We start from the raw sequence: 8,461 nt of genomic DNA, 5'->3' as shown, positions 1-8,461 counted from the left end.
TAGGGAAAGGCCCCATGAAGGAGCTGCAAGAGGGAACCCTGGGATTGTCTGCAGGAAGAGTGTTCAAAGCAAAGGGAGCAGCCAGTGAGAAGGTCCTGCTAAGGACCAGCAAGGAGGCCAGGTAGCTGGACCAGAGTGAACATGAGGGAAAGTGGTAGGAGACGTGGTCAGAAAACTAGCAGGAAGCCAGATCACATAGGGCTTTGGGCTTTTACTTGGAGTGTGATGGGGAGACATGGGGAGTTTCTGAACGCAGTAGGGATGTGATCTGGGTTATGTTCTAACAGGACTGTTCTACCTACCACGGTGAGAACAGACCAAAGGGAATGTTTTCATTAACGCACGTCTTGGTCCATTCGCCCTGCTATCATGATACTATAGGCTGGGATTTTATATTCAACAGGCATTTATTTCTTACAGTTCTGGAGGATGGAAGTCCAAGATCAAGGTGCTGGCAGATTTGATGTCTGGGCAGCCGCTTGCATCCAACTGAAGATGTTGAGTTGGCAGTAAGATATGAGACTCTGGACCGGCTTGGAGATAAAAATTCAGGAGTCAGTGGTATATGAATTGTATTTAAAGTCATGAGACTGGGTGAGAACATCAAGTCAGGAGTGGGGATAGAAAAGAGAAGTTCAAGTCATGAGCTCTGGGTCACTGTTACATTATGACATGGGGAAGATGAGAAGAAGCCGCCGCTAATAAGAGCAAAAGCAGCAGAGTGTGATGTTCTAGAACCAGCCTCCTGGGGCATCTCCCCTACCCCAACCTCCCCACAGCCAAACACACACACACACACCCACACCTGGGCCCCTCCTATGAACTCAGAAACAGAAGAACAAGCCAGCCATGGTTCCTCACTCAGAGGTCTGGGTCCCAGCCCACGGGCCCCCTCTACATACAGGGCCACCAGCACTAGCCAGCACCCACTGCCAAGGTCTGAGTTCCCACCTCATGGGCCCCTCTTCCAAGCTCAGAGACACCAGCACCAGCCATCTGCACCACATCCTCAGAAGTCCTGACCCAGGTTTACAGGGCCCCTCTTATAAGTTTCCAAGCTGCAGTGCTCTCCTCTGTTCCCTTAGCCCAGGGGTGGGAGCTGCTTGCCGCAGTCGCTCCCATGATGCCTTTATGTTCTCTTTTTACCCTTTCAGTTACCCAGTTAACAACGTTTCCCTAAATCACAGTTCTCTGTTCAAATATCTGGCATGTTTTTGTCTCCTGAATAGATCCTGGCGGATGCAAGATGATTTGGTCAGAAGTTCAAGGTAAGGAGAAACAACGGTGTTGGAAGAATCAGGTATGTGGATATTAGAATCAGCAAGGATTATTGGAGGAATAGTGTTAGAGAGAGTGACGGCGAGCCAGGAACCGCAATTTCCAAGGAGTGAAGGAGAATGATCTAGAAGTCGAGCAGTAGCAGGTGGTATATAGTTGATGACAGGAGATTCAGAACTGACATCAAGATCAAGAGCCATGGGAGGTGGAGTCAGTCTGTGGATGTCCTTTGCCTCTAGGCTAAAGAGCAGCAGGAGTCCTGGGAACTGGGTGGTGCTTTGAATCGTGTCTCACCACTACCCTGAGGGGTCGTCTGGGTGAGAGCTGTGCCTGGTCGGTGGACCGCAGAAGGTCTGAGGAGGGACGCAAGTGTGCCATTCCTTTTAAACTTTTTTTTTTTTTTTTTTTTTTTTTACGGGACGCGGGTCTCTCACTGTTGTGGCCGCTCCTGTTGCAAAGCACAGGCTCCGGACGCACAGGCTCGGTGGCCATGGTTCATGGGCCCAGCCGCTCTGTGGCATGTGGGATCTTCCTAGACTGGGGCACGAACCCATGTCCCCTGCATCAGCAGGTGGACTCTCAAGCACTGCACCAACAGGGAAGCCCTGTGCTTCTTTCTTGATGTGTAATTCCAGACTATAAAGATCCATTTTTCTTTGAGCCTTCTGTTTTCAAAGATGAACAGCTGTGTGGATGTTTCTTGGTATTAAATCCCGGACCGGGGCACGAACCCGCGCCCCCTGCATCGGCAGGCGGACTCTCAACCACTGCGCCACCAGGGAAGCCCCAAAGTGTGCCATTCCTTATCCCTGGCTTCAAGCAGGAAGAAGCTTGCAAACACCAGAGACATGGGACCATGGCCTTCCATGGCTCTGTGTCTACTCCCAGCCTGGGCCATGGAAAGGGTAGCGAGGAGGGCAGATGCACCACCTCCCTTACTCCTCCCCAACTGCCCCGTGATATGGTGAGACATCCCAGGAACTGCTGGGCCTCCTTGTCTGGCCCAGGGGGGCCTTCCCCCCCAGGATAAGGACCCTTACTTATCATCATGGCACCATGGACATTCCTGGAACAGCTGGATTCAGAAAGTCCTCCCCTGGCCTTAAAACCTATACTTGCACCCGAGCAGGCAGGGGCCAGGTGGCAACCTCAGGAAGTTCCAGAGTCTATGGAGCTCTCCATCTGGAAAATGGATCTCAGACCCCTCAGTGGCCCGGAAATGGGAAGATACTGCCTACCTGCGTGCCCTGGCAATGGGGAAGGCCATCAAAAGCCCCCACGACTCTGTCTGCTAGAGGCTTCCTGGTCACAGAAAAGAGTATATACCTCGGCATGATCAGGCAGCCTGAGTACTGTTGAGTGGGGAATTCCTGGGCTCAGGAAGAGAAGGGGCCATTGTTCATCACCTTTCAACCTGGAATTTACAGCACTACAAACAGCTCCATCCAAGGCCCCTTTTTGGTCCATCCTCTCCACAGCTGCCATGGTGAGCTTTGCAAACATAAATCAAATCATGCCACTGCCCTGATTAAGACCTCTCCGTGGCAGCCAGCCAGGCTCATATCAGAGGCTCTGAAGCTGGCTACAGCTGAGGACTGCCCTTAGCTCCCAGAGACCTCTCTGTTGTTTTTGGCTTGGGTTTTTTGGTTTTTTTTTTTTGACATATAACATTGCGTAAGTTTAAGATCTACACTGTGTTGGTTTGACACATGGTCCTTCAGTGAGTCGACGGCAGAGCTGGAGTTAAGCTCTGGTCCCCTATCTCCCAGCACCCTCCTCTGCCCACAGAACCAGGCTGCTTACAGAAAAAAGAAAACTAACTCCTGCTTCCCCTGGGTTATCCTAAGGCAGCCTCATCTACAAGCCCACAGAGACTTTCCGTCTCCTCCCATTCACCTTGTAGAGTCAAATAGTCCTGGGTTTGAAATCAGACTTGGCCACTTCCTAGCTATATGTCTTTAAACAGCCATTTAACCTCACTCCACCTCAGCATCCTCGTGTATAAAATGGAGCAAATGGTACCCTCTTCATAGGGCTATTGTGAGAATTAATGAGCGAATGTATATAAAAATGTTAGCGCCGGGACTTCCCTGGTGGTCCAGTGAGTAGGACGCCGTGCTCCCGGTGCAGGGGGCCCGGGTTCAGTCCCTGGTCGGGGAACTAGATCCCGCATGCATGCCGTGACTAAGAGTCTGCATGCCACAACTAGGAGTCCACATGCCACAACTAAGAAGTCTGCATGCCTCAGCTAGGAAGTCAGCATGCCACAACTAAAAAGAAGGTCCCACATGCCACAACGAAGATCCCGCGTGCTGCAACTAAGACCCAGTGCAGCCAAAATAAATAAATTTTAAAAAAAGAAGTTAGCACCGTGTTGGCAGATCTTAAACAATAAAAGGTTGCCATCATCATCATCACCATCATCATCCCCATCACTACGAACATTACCATGATTACTATTGGCACGGAGCTTCTGGTTTCTCTAGCCACCCCAGCTCTCATGGTCTACCCTCTTGCCAATCGCCTCCATGGTCTTGACCCATTGGCCCCTACTGCTCTCACCCTGCCAAACCTCAACCCTGGATTGAACCCACCTCCTGCCTGCTCATCCCACAGCCTGAAGGTTAGGGACACCCCAAGTTGAGGATTTTCTGCCTCAGCTGGGCCCTCGCCACCACCTGGATCACAGCAGTCTTTCTCCTTGTACCTAGCACAGTTTTTTAAATGCCCCATGGAAAGTTTTCTGAACTTCCACCGTCTGTGTAAGCTCCCATTTCACCTCCCTCCTCCTCACTCAGAGCAGATAAAAACATGTCTTAATACGCCCCCCAAATTAAGGCCTAAATGGGGGAAGTCCCGTCATGCCTTGGGCCTTGCTCTCCTCTACATCCCTCCAGAGGGCTTCCCTGTGGCGCAGTGGTTAAGCATCCGCCCGCCAATGCAGGGGACACGGGTTCGAGCCCTGGTCCGGGAGGATCCCACATGCCGCGGAGCAACTAAGTCCATGCGCCACACGTCCTCCCCTCTCCATCCCAGGTTGGCCCTTCCCCTGGGCTCTGGATCCCATGACCTCCAGCCTCCCAGCACATAACTGACCCACTCTCCCCTTTTCTTCCCTTGTCCTTCCACCCTTTCCCTCTTCTCTGGGAGGCAGTGTCATAAGCTGGCTAACAGCACAAGCCCTGGGGTTACCTGCATGGGATCAGAAGCAGCTCTGCCCCTTATTAGCTCAGTAACCTAAGGTAGGTCCAAGCCTGTATTCCCTCAGCTGCAAACTTGGGCTAATAATAGCATCTACCAAGCTCACAGGATTGTAGTGAGGATCAAATGAGATAATGCATGAATGGCTTTTAAAGTACAGTCTGCCCAATCATTAGTCATGGTTCCTGGCCTCTTCACACCAGCCAAGGCAACCTTGTTGCTTATATCCTTACCAAAGTATCCTTTCCTTGACTCCACATGCCTCCAGCTACCACCCTTGGCTCTGCTCCTTTTTATAGCAGAACTCCTCCAAAGACAAGCCTATGCTCCTTTTCCCCACTTCTGCTCCTTCCCTTCTTTCCCCAAATCTCTCCAATCTGGCTGACAAACCCATGGCTCCACCAAAACTAGTCTTGTCGAGGCCTTCAATGACGTCCACCTTGCCAAACCCAAGGGCCACTCTCGTCTTCATCTTCCTTCGCACAGCTGATGACTCTCTTCTTCTGGAAACACTCTTGCCTTAGCTTCCATGACCCCTGCGTGTTCCTGATATGCCTCCTCTCCTCTGTGGGCTTTCCTTTCTCTGTGGGTCCCTCAAATGTGAGTGTTTCTGAGGACCTTTTCCCCATTGGCAATTTCACGAACAAATAGGTTCAAATCATGGGCAGAGCTCAAGAATAGTGCCTAGCTTCCAATCTGAGAAGAATGGTGAGGTTACAAATGGGCCTATCACGGGGTTACACGTTTAGAAGTTGGTGGATTGGTAACAACTTGGGGAGTGGAGTCAGGAGGTCCTGAGCAATGTGAAGGTATGACATGCCCGTTCCCCTCAAGGTGCTATAGCTGCACGGTAGGCCGACTGGCTCAGTGACCTGAGCAGCACTGGACACTCCCTCTTGCACCAGGGCCTTCTACCTAGGAAGCCTTTGTCTCCTCCTTGGCTTATGGAAGCTGCTCATAAGAACATTGTGTACAGGCTGGTTCTAAGCAAGTGGGGTCACAAGGAGCAACACAGCAGTGGAAAACTGAGTCCAGGCAGAAAAGTGGAGTAAGCTAGAGGCAGAGGGTGACTTCTCTCATTTGAAATGAGCTCAGAAACTCATTCTTGAGTCTCCAGCAAGGTCAATAGAGGCAGCTGGGCAGAGGCATGAGACCAATTTGCCCAGCCTCCCATTTGGATGTCTCGTCTGCTAGGCAAAGCCTGGGATTGGGGACCCTGAGATGATGGCTGGCACCACAGAAGGTGTCCTGAAAGACCTGGTGTTCCTTTAGATGTGGGGTGGTGTCTTAGGTGTTTCTGAGTACAGTTAGTAAAAGCCAGCCTTCCTGTAATGGGGTGATTGCTTGTGGACAACTGTAGGCTGATTGCCCAGATTCAGTGGTTGGAAAGCATGTGGTGCAATCACTTGGCCCATGCCACACAAAATCCCTAAGGTGTCCTCCAAGGTCTCTGCCCTTCTGCTCCACTTGGCATCTGTCTGTGGTGGCAGTGGGCAGGGACGTGGCGATGGGAGGAGACAGAGTGTTGCCCTTAGAAAGACTTAGGGATTACCTTCCAAAACTGGGCTGGGAACTGAGGCCCTGGGTCTAACTCAGTGGCCTGGGAGATAGCTGACTCCTCTTTTGAGGGTGGCATTTTTTTTTTTTCTGGGGAAGGGACTGGCTGGTAACCACAGGTGAACCAAGGGGTCTCCCACCGACATTGTATGAGCGTGCCCGCTGCTCCAGATACCCATCAAAATTGTATTGTAGACCTTCCTCATTTGATTCATTCTGCTGGATATGTGGTGGTATCACATAGATGCTTTGATTTGCATTTTACGATGATCACTCAAGATGAGCCCATTTCATATGCGTATGGACCTTTTGATGTCTTCTTCATGAAGTGTCTCTGAGTCTTTTACTCAGTTTTCTTTCTTTTTTTTTTTTTTTTTTTTTTTGTGGTACGCAGGCCTCTCACTGTTGTGGCCTCTCCCATTGCGGAGCACAGGCTCCGGACACGCAGGCTCAGCGGCCATGGCTCACGGGCCCAGCCGCTCGGCGGGATGTGGGATCTTCCCGGACCGGGGCACGAACCCGTGTCCCCTGCATCGGCAGGCGGACTCTCAACTGCTGCGCCACCAGGGAAGCCCCTTTTACTCAGTTTTCTATTAGGTCGTCTTTGTCATTATTTGTAGACCTTCATTATACATTTCTTAACATGACTCCTTTGCCATTTCCATGTATTTCAAGTATCCCCCACTCTGTGGCATGCATTTTCACTTGTGTTTTCTCTTTATGATGTATTTTAATTACAGAAATTATTGATTTTAATGTAGTCCATTTTATTGATTTTTTCCATTGTAGTTAGTGTCTCTTGTGTCTAGTTAAGAAACCTTTACCTAAAGTCCTGCAGATATTATCTTATTTTATCTCCTATAAGGTGTATTGATTTATCTTTCACATTTGGTTATTAATACATCTGGAATCAGTTTTTGCATATGGCGTGAGGTGGGATCCAAATACGAATTTTCCCATGTGGATATCCAGATGGCCATTTTCCAAAAAGGCCATCCTTTCTCCAATGAACTTCAGTATTATCTTTGACATAAATCAAGTGACATGTGTTGGGTCAGTTTCTAGACTCTCTATTCCATTGCTCAGTTGTTCTGTTTTGTTTTTTCATATCCCTGTGCCAATAACACATCAATGTAATTACTACGGCTTTACAAGTCTTTTTTTTTTTTTTTTTTTTTTTTTTTTTTTTTTTTCAGTACGCAGACCTCTCACTATCGCAGCCTCTCTTGTTGTGGGGCACAGGCTCCAGACGCGCAGGCTCAGTAGTTGTGGCTCACAGGCCTAGTTGTTCCGTGGCTCGTGGGATCCTCCCGGACCGGGGCACGAACCCGCGTCCCCCGCATCGGCAGGTGGACTCCCAACTGCTGCGCCACCAGGGAAGCCCCTACAAGTCTTGATATTTGGTGATGTAAGTGCCCTTCGCTTTGTTCTTCTTCAGAATTATCTTAACTATTTTCAGCCCTTTGTATTTCCATATAAATTTGATAATCAGATTGTCAATGCACAAACACACACACACACACACACACACACACACACACAGCCTACTGTGACTTTTTATTGCAATCACATTGTGTCTATAGATCAATTTGGGGAGAATTAACTTCTTAACAATATTGATCCTTCAAATCCATGAACACGATATATATCTCCATTTCTCTAGATTGTCTTTAATTCATCAGCAACGTTCTGTCATATTCAGTGTAGAAATCTTGCACATCTATTTTTGTATTAAATCCTGCATAATTAATGGGTTTTTTGTTGCCACTGTAAATGGTATCATTAAAATTTTTTTCTGTTTGTTGCTAGTATATAAAATAACATTGCTCATTAATTCTAATAGTTTATCAGTAGATTTTAAAAATTATGTCTGCTCCAGGTTTTAAATTAAAATTACTAGAGACACTGCATTGGTCCATGAGTCTCTGCTACCTACCATATTCCATTCTGCTCTGTGCAGATCGTAGCATTTACGAGAAGTCCTTTTCGGGTGTAACCTGAGGCTCATGAGACATGCCCCTGGGTTTCTTATGGCAGGAGCCTGAGATTTTAACCAAATGACATCTTGACAAGTAATGCACACTTACTAAAGGTTTTATTTATTTTCCCAAGGTCAGCCAACATGTTAGTGGCTAAGTGTTTCACCATTACACTATTTGGCCGCTCCTAGTCTATAAAGTCTTCAGCCTGGCTCTCTCACCGTGAGGCTCTCCACCTCCTCGTCCTGAGCCCTGGCTTTCCCCCCAAGTCATCACTCCATCTGCAGTTGACTAGTGCCCCTCACCTCAGGCTACTTCTGGAGATTAAGGATGTGGGACATCAGGGCAAGCTTCATAGAGGTGAGCTGGTCTTTAAAGGCTGAGGAGGGGGCTTCCCTGGTGGCGCAGTGGTTGGGAGTCCGCCTGCCGATGCAGGGGACGCGGGT

The sequence above is a fragment of the Lipotes vexillifer genome, unplaced genomic scaffold, assembly GCF_000442215.2.
Source record: "Lipotes vexillifer unplaced genomic scaffold, Lipotes_vexillifer_v1.1 scaffold1081, whole genome shotgun sequence".
NCBI classification, from domain to species: Eukaryota; Metazoa; Chordata; class Mammalia; order Artiodactyla; family Lipotidae; genus Lipotes; species Lipotes vexillifer.
This window is presented reverse-complemented; position numbering follows the sequence as displayed.